The following is a 12803-nucleotide window of genomic DNA, read 5'->3' on the forward strand; positions in this document are numbered from 1 at the left end:
TGATTGTACATATTCCTGGGTACGATGTGATCTGAGTAAATAGTGATCAGATCAGGGTAACTGTTCAGACATGCATCATTTCTTTGTGTTGGGGACATGCAAAATCTTCTTTACTAGCTATTTTGAAATTTGCAATTAATTGTCCACCATAGCCATCCTACTTTGCTAAAGGGCATTCGAAGTTATCCTGCCCGCTTTCCTTCTGCACCCCACTCCTATTTTGAACTCAGTGGATGGTACCACCATCCACCTGGCCACCTGAGCCAGGAATCTGGGAGACATTCTTGCATTTTTCCATTTTTCTCCTCCAATCTCTCACCCTGTAACGAGTTGCACTTCAAGTCCCATTTATTGTATTTAATGGGAAAGTGTCCCCCAAGGTCCATGTGTTGGAAACTTAGTACTCAATGCAACAGTGTTGGGAGGTGGGGTCTAATAGCTCCACCCTCGTGAACTGACTGATGTCATTATCACGGGAGTGGGTTAATTATCACAAGAGTAGGCTTGTTCTAAAAGTGACCTTGGTGCCTTCTTGCTTGTGTACCTTCAGAATCCTGTTCCCTTCTGTCTTCCACCATGGGATGATGCAGTGTGAAAGCCCTCACCTTATGCTGGTAATTTCTTAGCCTATAGAATAGTGAGGAATAAAGGTATTTTCTTCATAAACTACCTAGTTTCCAGTATTCTGTTATAGCAACACAAAAGTGAATTTTGTGGCTTCCTAGGATCTCAGTCCTAGCTCAAGCCCTCAGCATCGTGTCTAGATTCACTGTAATAGGCCTCTATGATTCAGCCTTCTCTCAGGAATTCCATCCTCCATACTGCTATCCAGGGGGTCAATTTATAAAGCAACTCAGACATGGCACCTCATTGCTGACTGAACAATAGAGCCCAAACTCCTTTATGCATTACACCCGGGCAACCTCCCCACATTTATCTTCTACCTCTCCCTGCCTGAAGTTCTAGACCCCATCAAGATACATCTCTTGTCTTTCTGTTTCCTAAACTAGATTATGTGTCCACTTCCTGTTGCCTTCTGCAGGTCTTCCCACCCATCTCTACCTCTTCCCTCCCAGGGTCAGATGCCTATCAAAAAGTTCCTGTGATCCCCAGTGGATTTCTCTTTGATTTTTATTGCCTGCTCATGTGTTGACTCTTTGAATGAATGTGAGCTCCTTGAGGGCAGTGTTTTCTACATCCTTGAATCACCTGCCCCCGAAGAGCCCTTGGCCTGTCCTAGAACAAAAGCACCTACAGGGTAAGAATCAAGCCTGGTGGGGCTGGGGATGTGGCTCAAGCGGTAATGCGCTCGCCGGGAATGCGCAGGGCGCTGGGTTCGATCCTCAGCACCACATAAAAATAAAATAAAGATGTTGTGTCCACCAAAAACTGAAAAATAAATATTAAAAAAAAAAAAAGAATCAAGCCTGGGAATTTGCATGGTGGCATCTCTAACCTTCCAAGGGCAAATGTCAGAAATCATCACCGCCCAAACGCTGCCTGGTTCCTCATCCCAGGGGCATCTGTCTGTTATTAAAAATATCTCCAGACTCTAAAACAGGGCATGAGGGATGGGAGGACCCACATTGCCTTCTCAAATTTGGACCTGATTCTCCTTCTCAGTCTCCAAATATAAAAGTTCCTGAGTCTCTGACAGACCCAACCGGGATACCAGCTCTCTTTTCCAGGGCCTGGAGTCACCTAAAGTCCCCCATTCATATCTACACACACACACACACACACACACACAGGCCTAGCACTTCCTCCCTACTACAACTACAACCCCATTCACACGCTCCCTCCACAGGGCTCCCCCCACAGCCTAACATTGGCTTAGCCCAATGTAACTGCAGCCTGGTGGCCACTTAACCATCTTGATGCTGACTTTGAGCTTGACACCCTCCCAGACTCTGGTTGTCCTAACCTACTATGACCACAGAGAAGAAGCTGAGCCTTTGATAAGCAGTTAGGACTTCCAAATCCTCCTATTCCATATCTGTGTTTTCAAACAACCACAGGCTTAAAATACTCAGGGAAAAAAAAATCTGTAATGAACACATACAGGCTTTTTTTTTCTTGTCATTCTTTCCTAAAAAATGCAATATAACATCTACCTGTATAGCATTTGCATTTGATCAGGTAGGATGAATAACCGAGAGATGTGCGAAGCATACTCAAGGATGTGCGTAGATTCTGCACAAGTACTCTACCATTTTATGTGAGGACTGGAACATTTATTTGTGCATTGTTATAGCCATGGGGATCTTGGAACCAACCCCCATGGAGTCCACAGATACCAAGGGACCCTTAAAGGGAGACCTGTGCCTCCCAGCGTAGCCAGTGGAGGTGAGAACACAGCTTCCGACCTGGGCAAACTGCTCTGCACCCCTTTCTGATATTTACTGACTGCTTCCCACGTGACTCCACCTTCAGTCTGTCTTACAGGAGGCAGTTTGTCAAGAGCAAGGATGAGAACTCCACAGTCAGGCAGAGGTTCAAATCCCAGGTCTGCCACTCAGGAATAGTGTGGGCCTTGGACAAGTTTCTGTCTTCTGGTGCCGCAGCTTTCCTTCTGTGAGACAGGGAGGAGCACAGTAGCACCTCCCTTACAGGAATGCTCTCAGGCACAGCGAGTCAGTGGAAGAACGGGGCCTGGGTTGGTGAGGGCGGCACAAAGTATAGTTATCGTTAACGAGGGACATTAGCTCCTCACAGCCACCTCATGATGAGAAACCACTTTACAGATGAGAAAACTGAGTCTGGAGAGAGGAACCAGCCCCACTCTGAGCACCTCTAACATCTATGTCCTCAACCACAGGGGCCTTGCCCAACCCAAGTCCTCTCAGCCAAGAAGCTAGGTCATAAGTCCCGGCCTTTCTCTGAGCTCACCACTGCAATGTCATCCACAGTTCTTGCAGACCATGACCTGGGCAAAACGCTCTGCGTCCTTGGTTAGACAGTGGCTGTATTTTTTTTTTTTAAGCAGGAAATGTGCTCTGAGCTAACTTCAAATAGTTCTTTTAGTAAAAACAAAAAACAAGGGCAAACTCTGGCCAGTTAACACCTGATCAAGCCACTCCCGCGACAGGACAATGGCAGGACTCAGGGTTCCAAGCTTTGACTCGACCCTGTCAACATGCACCTCTCTTTTGCCCTGGGACTATCAGAGAACTGCTCCTGTAGAGACAGTGACCGGTGACGCAGATGGGGCACCGGAGCCTCCAGCTGCCAGAGGTCGTCTGGCAGGAAGCTGGCAGTTTCTGGCACCACGTGGTATAACCGCCAGGTTACACTTCTGCAATTACAGCCCCCAGGCACCAGCCACGGGAAACACCCGGGTAGGCTCAAGCGTGGCTCTTTCAGTACCAGGAAAAATTTAGGAAGACAAAGTTTACTTTTGTTTAGATTTGTTTGTGGTGACAAACAGGATAAACAGGAATGTGGCGGTGGATGATCAAGGAGGTTGAGGCACATTTGCAATTTGGCTCTGAGCGACTATAAATACACCGGGCTCCTCAAGCATAACCAGTCGGTTACAAATGAAGAGTCATCTTTCAGTTGCAGTTGAACTTCCTTTGCACCTCTTGTTTTGTACAGAGTGAGCAAACAACTTCTAATCCTCCAGCTGTGGAGTTCCAGGTACACCACAAAGCATTGAGACACACCTTTGCCCCGGCCGCTCAGGGTGGTTGCAGGTTAACCCAACATTCAGTTAGGAGTCTATCTAAAAGGTTCCCTCCCCCTGAGCCAGGCTTTGGTGTGGATTTGAAGACTTGGTTCTAAGTGTTCAGTGTTCTGGGCTAGTTAATTCCCTAATGCTTCTCATATCCTGCATTGGCTAATATCACCAGCTGCAGAAATGAATTGGTGAGCATTATTTTTAAAGGATACATTCATATTTAGAGAGGCTTCCTGAATCAAGAATCCATTATTGGAAGTTGTTTGCTTTCAGGATGAGAACGTTATTCAGAAGGGTAGGTCTGAAGAAGAAAAAAACCTACACGGCATCAATCCATAGTATGCTGGTATGTTTGTAGCATAATCATTATACCTGCTGACCCAGGCTTCTTGGAGATATCAGTCTTTGATAGAAGATACACACACACACATCCAAGAATGCCCAATAGTAAGCTGGTATGTTCTGCAGCTTGACATCTCAATGTCAATGACACAAGACACTTGATCACCAGCCTCAGTCCCAACTACAGCCTATTTCTTCCAACATGGATTTCCTTATTTTTAAAAAGACATTATAGTAGATTCATAATTAGTCTCTGCATTCATCTTAATTAGAAGAAAATCTCTCCAACCAAGAAAACAGCTTCCCTCCAAGCATCTGAGAAAAACACAATGAGAATGTTTTTGTTTTCTACTTCTTTTTCCCAAATTCATTAGCCAGAATGGTTTGTAGTCTAGAAGTCCGTGAGAGAAGCAATACCTATTTAGACCACCTTTCCGACACATTTCCTTCTCCCATGCAAATATATTATTAAATATTTCCTAAGCTAAGGGCTTATGCCTGGTGATGTGGCTAAGCCAGAAGGCATTGAGCACTCTCCTAGGGACAGGATGGTGGCCCTTTCCCAGGCACTCATACTCATGGTCCTCCATTCTCTCGTAGGCTGACATTATTTGACAGTAAATAAAAGACCACAAATGGCCTTCTATTAGGGGGAAAGAAAGGCAAAGACTTTTGCTCTTATTCTGCCTTATTCTGTTCTTCAGACTTTGTGCTGTTTAAAGAATAGATTTTTTTTTTAAGAAAAGAGAAGACAGGACCAATAAATGAACTCTGTTGCCAAAAGTATTCCAGTAGATCTTAGAATGACTAAAAATAGCCCATAATTGTGTTGCTGTGTTCAAAGAAAGTGTGGCTGAAAACATGATCGTTTGCCTGGTCATATGAGTCAGAAAGTAAGGGTAGCGCTTCCTGGTCTCTCGGCTCCATCCAGGTGGTCCCCACATCCTAGTGAGCATACCTCTTTGTGTGTGTGTGTACGTGTGTGTGTGTACGTGTGTGTGTGTGTGTGTGTGTGCGTGTGTGTGTGTGTGTGTGTGTGTGGTGCTGGGGATCGAACCCAGGGCCTTGTGCATGTGAGGCAAACATTCTACCAACTGATTGAGCATACCTCTTTGCCAGCCATGCAATCTACCCTTGATCTTTGTTCATTCACCATCTTTGAAGATCTTTATGCCTGGACTTTGGCCATCCCCTTCTGGGCTCTTAGCCCCATGTATGTGTCCAATGAGCATGACATTCTGTTGTCATGTTTTAGATGTGCACGTGTCAGCCTACCCCTTGACTATGAGATCCTTGAGGGCAGGCACTGCCTCTCTCTTCTGTATCTCCACTGCCTGATGCTCACTTAAAAATAAGCACATGACCTAAAAAGTAATGTTTGTATCCCACCGTATTCCAGGAAGCATTTAAGATGAAAAACACCATCTCAAATCCTTGGGATCTGTTACTGCAAAAGGTCTGCTCCCCCTGCTTATTTGGGCCTGGTACAAAGAGCACTACTCAGGAGGCTTAGGCAGGAGCCTGAGGCAGGAGGATGTCAAGTTTTGGGCCAGTCTGGGAAACTTAGAGAGCCTGTCTCAAGATTAAATTTTAGAAAGGGCTGGAAATGTAGCTCAGTGGAGGAACACCTGCCTAGCATGTGCAAGACCCTAGATTCAACAAAAAGAAAGAAAAAAATGCACCTCATTAATAAGAACCAGGTCAGACGTCAGGCAGACTGCACCAGCAAAGCAAACCCTCCACCATGACACTTCAGCATATTGCAGGGGAATGACTGGGACTAGCAAACCAGAAAAAGAAAAAGGAGAAAGGAGGTCTTATTTACTGAGTGCCTACTATATGTCAAGCCCTAGGGCTCAGGCACCATACTAGGAACCAAGATGAAAACCACAGTCTCTGGCCGGGCACAGTGGCACATGCTTGTAATCCCAGGGATTCAGGAGGCTGAGGCAGGAGGATCACAAGTTCAAAGCCAGCCTCAGCAACTTAGCAAGGCCCTAAGCACCCTCAGCGAGATCTTGTCTCTAAATAAAAGTATTAAAAAGGGATGGGGATGTGGCTCAGTGGTTAAGTACCTGAGTTCAATCCCTGGTGTCAAAAAATAAATAAATAAATACAGTCTCTGGACAGTGCTGTCCTTTCCTCATGCAAACCCACTCCAAATCCTTCTGCCAAGATTTCCTGTGCAGTAAACACTAAAGACCTCATTCTCCAAACTTGTTTGCACTGAGGTTCCCACAGGTAATTTTCCAGGTTGACTATAATAAGAAGAGCAGCTCACTCCAGGCTGATGCTCTGGAGTATGATGAAGCCTGAGCATCGTGAGTGGCTGCCACACTGACCCCCTGGAGGCACAGAGGTGGAGGGGTGTTGGAGCTTCTCCAGCAGGGGTGACAAAGGCACTATGTATAGTTGATCTCTAACCTCATGGAACTGAGTAGCGTCATCAGTTTCCTGATTTTGGCAGGTTTCCGGAAAAGACAGAGCAGTGTGGTTTCTGAGCATGGAGTAGAAGCAGCAGGTCAGCAGCTGTGGGTCCAGGTAGGGTTTGCAGTGTGACTAGCCCTAACTCATGGCTTCCTTCTCTGGCCCTTGCCATATTCTATAACCCAGTGACTCTCAAAGGTGGTCTCCAGACTAGCCGTCTCAACAGTATCTGGGAACTTCTTAAAGCTACAAATTCTTGGGCCCCACCCCAGACCTGCTGAATCAGAAACTCTGGAGGTTGGACCTAAAACCTTATCTTTCATAAACCTCATAGGTAATTCTGATGCACACTAAAGTTTGTTGGCTGAAAGTCAACAACCAATAATAAACCGGTTTCTGCCAGAAACTGACTTGAGTGAATCCAGTTGTCTGCAACTTAACCCTGATTGAATCACAGTCTCTGCCCCCAGGTTGTCCATGGAAAGACAATAATGACAAAACAGCATGAAGTGCTGGAGATGAACAAAGCAGGGGTACCTTGCCCAGTCAAGAATGACTATAATAATAATAGCAACTTACCCATATCCATATATCCATTATATATCCATCTCAAAAAATTTTAATATAGCCGGGCACAGTCACACCCAACTGTAAGCCCAGCAGCTCAGGAGTCTGAGGTAGGAGGATCACAAGTTCAAGGTCAACCTCAGTAACTTAGTGAAGCCCTAAGCAACTTAGTGAGACCCTGTCTCAAAATAAAAATAAAAAGGACTGGGGATGTGGCTTAGAGGTAAAGCAGTCCTAGGTTTAATCCCCAGTACCCCTCCCCACCAAAATTAACATGGACTCTCCCTAGCTATACAGTCACACGCCAATTAATGAGGGGACACATTCTGAGAAATCTATTAGTGGGGGAAAAAACGAGAGAGAAATGCATTAGTGGTCAATTTTGTCTTTGTGCAAATGTCATGGTGTGTACTAGGTGGTCTAGGTCAATCAGTCTACATGACAATTGAATGCAACAAGAAGAGAGCAAACATGAAATGGAAGGAGACTGCTTCCAGAGGAGCCTGGCACACTGGGTACAGCAATCCGTTTTTAATAAACGAAAGCATACTCTAAAATAATGAGTGCCCTCTTCAGCAGCACGTATACTAAAATTAGAATGATACAAAGAAGATTAGCCTGGCCCCTTGCAAACGCAAATTTGTGAAGCGTTCCAGTTTTTTAAACTTAATTAATTAAATAATAAGACAGGAGTGTAGTTCAGTGGTAGAACATCAAGGCCCACCCTTCAACCTCCAGAATCCAAAACAAAACAAAACAAGAAAAAGCATAGTCTAAAAATTGTATAAACCAGGAACAGTCATTTATTATCATTATCCAGTATAACATACAATACACAATTGTGTTTGTGGGCTTTTTGTTTTGTTTTGTTTTGATTTCTTTCATTTGGTTTTTGTAGAAATGGGGCTGGAACCCAGGGCTCACACATGTTAGGCAAGCACTCCACCACTGAGCTACAGCTCAGCCCTGTACTGTACACACCTGCACGTGCTGTACTTTTTATATGACTGGCGGTGCAGTAGGTTTGCTCACACTGACATCACCAGCAGCACGTAAGCAACGCAATGGCTACAAGGTCATCGCAGTGACCAGGTCGCTATGCAATAAGAATTTTTCTGCTCCATTATAATTTTATGTGACTACCATCATCTATGCAGTCCACCACGGATCAAAATGCTGTCATGGAACATGAATGTATTTATTTCTAAATATTAAATATACTCTGTTAAACATTATAAAACACACATGCATAGAAACTTAAAGATGAGACAAAAAAAATGAGTATAAGCAAAAGTTCTAATACCTTCTTCAGCATCCTTGTGGATTGTTCTGACATGTTAGTAGAAGTAATCACAGAATTGAAGAAATTTAAATGAGAGTGCAGGAGGTGTGTGGGAACTATAAAAAGACAGGAGGCAATCGGGAGATGATGATGATAAGGGTGATAATAATAATAATTACCTAATTATTAGCAACTAGCTTATGATCATTTACCCCCAAAAGCGCCCCTGTGAAGTAGCACCATTATCCCCCCTTTTTCAGGTTGGGAAATTGAAGCTCAAAGGTTTTCCTGACTAGTAAATGGCAGGACTGGATTCTGAAACCACAATCTGAATCCTTCCATTACCGGTTTCTGGCTTGGGTTTCTGTGTGATTGGTGGAATCATTCACTGGAACAGAGAATGCTGGAAGAAGATCAGGTTTGGAAAGAAGAGGATAAGTTTTGATGTTTAGGTGTTTAACACTAATCAGTATGTGCAAAGTCTGGCTGCAGAAAAAGACTTGGGAAATTTTGGCTTCTTAGCAGGAATTGCAGATATGTGTGGGTATAATCACCTTGATGGGAAGAAGCAAGTAGAGAGGAGAAGTGGGAAACAGGAGAGAGGGGGAGAATGAATGGAGCAAGATTCTTCATGAGCTAGGAGGAGTGGGATTTGGAACATTGCAGGATCCTTATCTCTGGCCAGGAAGGGCCACAGAATTCAACAGAGCTGGGCTTGAATCACAGATCCACCTCCAACCTGCCAAACAACTGTGGGAAACAGTGAAATCACTGCCTCTGTTTCCTCATTTATACAATGGGAACAAAACTAGTATCTGCAATAGAGATGTTGTGCAGGTTAAATAAAAAATGGTGTGAAGGCCCATAGGAAAAGTATTATGCCGCAGTCCGGCTGCAGCAAAATAACCGGGGGGTGACGAGCAACTTGTATAGATTGATACAGCAGGAGTGGGAGCCGTTTATTGTAGGACAGGAGGGGTATATATACATTCCACACAGCTTATCTTACTTAACATAAACTAGATACAGCAGTCAACCAATAAGGAATCTCCACACTCAATGGCTCGCTGGCGTTACTTCACAAACCACTCCCTCTGCAAAATGCCAGGCGCCATCTTGACTTGTTTACAGACTCTAACAGTATTAGACAGCTTTTTATTGCTGTGACCAAATTGCCTGACAAGGACAACTTAGAGGGAAAGTTTACTTAGGTTCACAGTTCCAGAGGTTTAGTCCATGGACTGCCAAGTCTGTTGCTCTGGACCCAAGAGGAGGTAGAACATCAGGGTAGAAGGTTGTGGTAGAGGAACTCAACTCTGTTCACAGCCTCCAGGAAACAGAGAGATGGATGAGGAGGGGCCACAGGGAAGATGCATCCTTCCAGGGCACACCCACCTCCTCCAGTCCCATCGCACCTGCCTACAGTTACTACCCAGTTAGTCCATTCAAAGGAGGATGCACTGATTAGGTTATAGTTCTCACCATCCCATCACTTCACCTTTGAATATTCCTGCATTAACATAGGAGCTTCTGAGGAATATCTCATATGCCAACATAACAGGAAGAACTCAATATTTGGTAACTATAATTAACTGATCATCTTTTTTAACCAGTGTTGTTGTCTGGGTTAGGAAGGACCAGGTAAGGATGAGTGCAAATGCAGAGAGTGCAATACCTGGGCCGGAGTGACAGCCACAGGGAGTTGTTAGTTGATGACCTTAACTTTGGAGCCAGTAAGGGGGAAAAGTCAAGAACTAAGAGTGAGAGGAGCAGGGGCTGTATAAATAGTGAGCAGAAGGACACAAATCCCTAAGAGCCACAGTGGAGACAAAGAGAGGATGTGAATTAAGCTCAGTCAAAAGGACCTCTGAGTGGAAGTGAAGGTGTTAATGATTATGCCATCTACCAAGCAACTCAGAAGGACAGAGTTGGATTATTCCAAGACTTATTAGAAACCCCTGTAATGCATTCTGCTGTCATATATAGCAAATTAGAATAAAAATAAAAATAAATTAAAAAGAAATCCCCAATAATCGCGACAGTGAGCTGTTGACATACACCCAGACAAAAACCTGGTGGAACGGAATAAAAAATCCGTAAATAAACCCATACCTACAGGGACAACTGATTTATGATACCGATATAAAGGCAATTCACTAGAGAAAGAATTGTCTTTTCAACCAATCAGTGAACATCCATATGCAAAAAACAAAAATAATAAACTGTGTTTTGTACCTTGAATAAACAAAAATTAACTCAAAATGGACCTTAGACCTAATTTAAAACTATAACACCTTTTAAAGAAAACATAGGAGAAAATCTTGGTGACCTGGGGTTAGGCAAAGATTTCTTGAATATATTTCAAAAATTCAATTTAGTTTTTAAAAATATTAATAAATTGGGGCTGCGGTTGTGCCTCAGTGATAGAGCGCTTGCCTATCGTATGTGAGGCACTGGGTTCGATTCTCAGCATTGCATGTAAATAAATAAATAAATAAAATAAAGGTTCATTAAAAATATCGATAAATTGAACTTCATCATAATTAAAGCCTTCTGCCCTTTGGAAGACACTATTAAGAGAATGAAAATATGGACCACAGACTGGGGGAAATATTTGCAAAATATGTATGTGATAAAGGACTTGTATCCAGAATACCTGATGAAGTCTTATAATTCAATAAGAAGACAGTCTAAAAAAAAAAAAAAGAAAACATTCTAATTAAAAAAAAAGGTGAAAGCTTTGAGAAGACACTTCATTTTAAAAAGACATATGGATGGCAATGACATTCAACATTATTAGGGAAATGCAAATTAACATCACAATGATGTGCCACTACATGTCTATTTGAATATCTAAACTCAAAAGTCAACTAGGGGCTGGAGGTGTACCTCAGTGTAGAGCCCTTGCCCAGCATGCTTGAGGCCCTAGGTTTGATTGACAGCAATGCTCACTGCTCGCTTTACCCCAAAAAAGATCAACTATACCATGTACTGGGAAAGTTGCCTCTGGTAATACAAAATGGCATAGGTTGGCCTTTTCTTTCTTTTCAGTGATGCATTTTAATTATACGGAATCAAGGATTTCATTATGGCACATTCATATGTGCAAGTTAGTTTATTAAAAGGTTAAACACACACACTGTGTGATCTAACCATTCCATTTCTAAGTATTTTTCCAAAGAAAGGAAAGTATATGTCCAGAAAATGACTTGTGTGTGAATTTTATAGCAACTTATTCATTCATAACTTCAAAAACACATACACAAACTATTAAGGAGTCCTTTCACAAGTGAATAAACTGGCATCTCCATGTGATGTAATGCTACTGAGCTATCAAGAAGGAAAACTGCTAATAAAGGAATATAGATGAATCTCCAAATCACATAAGGTGAAAGATGTGTATATTGTATGATCCCATTTACATAAAACTCTAGAAATGGCAAATTAATTTATAGTGACAGAACATAGATTCAATGGTGGCTTGGAAAATGGAAGAAGGGACCTAAGAATTACATAGGAGTACAAGGAAACTTATGAAGATGATAGACAGATATGTTTATTATCCTAATTGTGGCGATGGTTTCATGCGTGTAGACATAAGTCAAAATTGATCAAATTGCACATTTAAAGTATGTGCCATGTATTATATGCTAATTATCTCTCTAATAAACTGTTCTTTAAAAAAGAAAACAAAAAATGCATTCAATTTACATGGTAATTATGAAAAATAGGTGCCCTAAAGCCTTTGTGAATTAATTAAAATCATGGGGGCAGCTATGACTAAACCATGCATTAGTAGTTGGCTAGGGCTGCCAATATACCAGAGTCTAGGTGGCTTAAACAACACAAATTTATCTTCTCTCAGTACAGAGGATGGAAGTTCAAGGTCAAGGTCTTGGCAGGGTTGGCTTCTTCTGAGGCCTCTCTCCTTGGCTTGCAGATGGCCACATTCTCTGAGTCTTCCAATGCCTGTCCTCAAGGCAAATCTCTTCTTATAAGGACATAAATCATGCCAAATTAGGTTCTGTCCTTAGGAACTCATTTAAACTTAGTCATCTCTTTAAGGTCCCTCTCTCCAAATATAGTCCCATTTTGAGGTTAGGACTTCAATGTACGAATTAGGGGAGAACAACTCATGTGCCTCAAATAAAGCATGCTTTCCATTGACATTACCAAACTTAACCACATCATTAATTGAGATGTAGCCTAATTTCTACCAGGATATTCTGGTTATATGAGTCATATAATAAACAGATTACTTTGAGTTAACAATTCTAATAAACTACCCCCCAAATATAGCTGAGCATCTAAAAAACCCACAGAGAGATGAGAGATAAACATGCAGAAGGAAATGTCTTCTTTAGGGGGTCAGAAGTGTCAGGGATGGTTTGGAGACATAAAGGCCTGAAATTTATTCCTTCAGGTGACATGCAGTAGGAACAGCATCAATGACAGAAAGATTCCTGATCACCAAGTAGCTCTTCCTTTCCCTTGAGTGTGACTTCC

General features: G+C 42.7%; 1 pseudogene; it reads left to right on the top strand.

The window, feature by feature from the left end:
* The first annotated feature begins 7578 nt into the window (after positions 1-7578).
* LOC125616194 lies at positions 7579-7677 on the top strand (annotated as a pseudogene).
* Positions 7678-12803: the final 5126 nt, after the last annotated feature.

The sequence above is a fragment of the Marmota marmota genome, unplaced genomic scaffold, assembly GCF_001458135.2.
Source record: "Marmota marmota marmota unplaced genomic scaffold, marMar, whole genome shotgun sequence".
Lineage (NCBI taxonomy): Eukaryota > Metazoa > Chordata > Mammalia > Rodentia > Sciuridae > Marmota > Marmota marmota.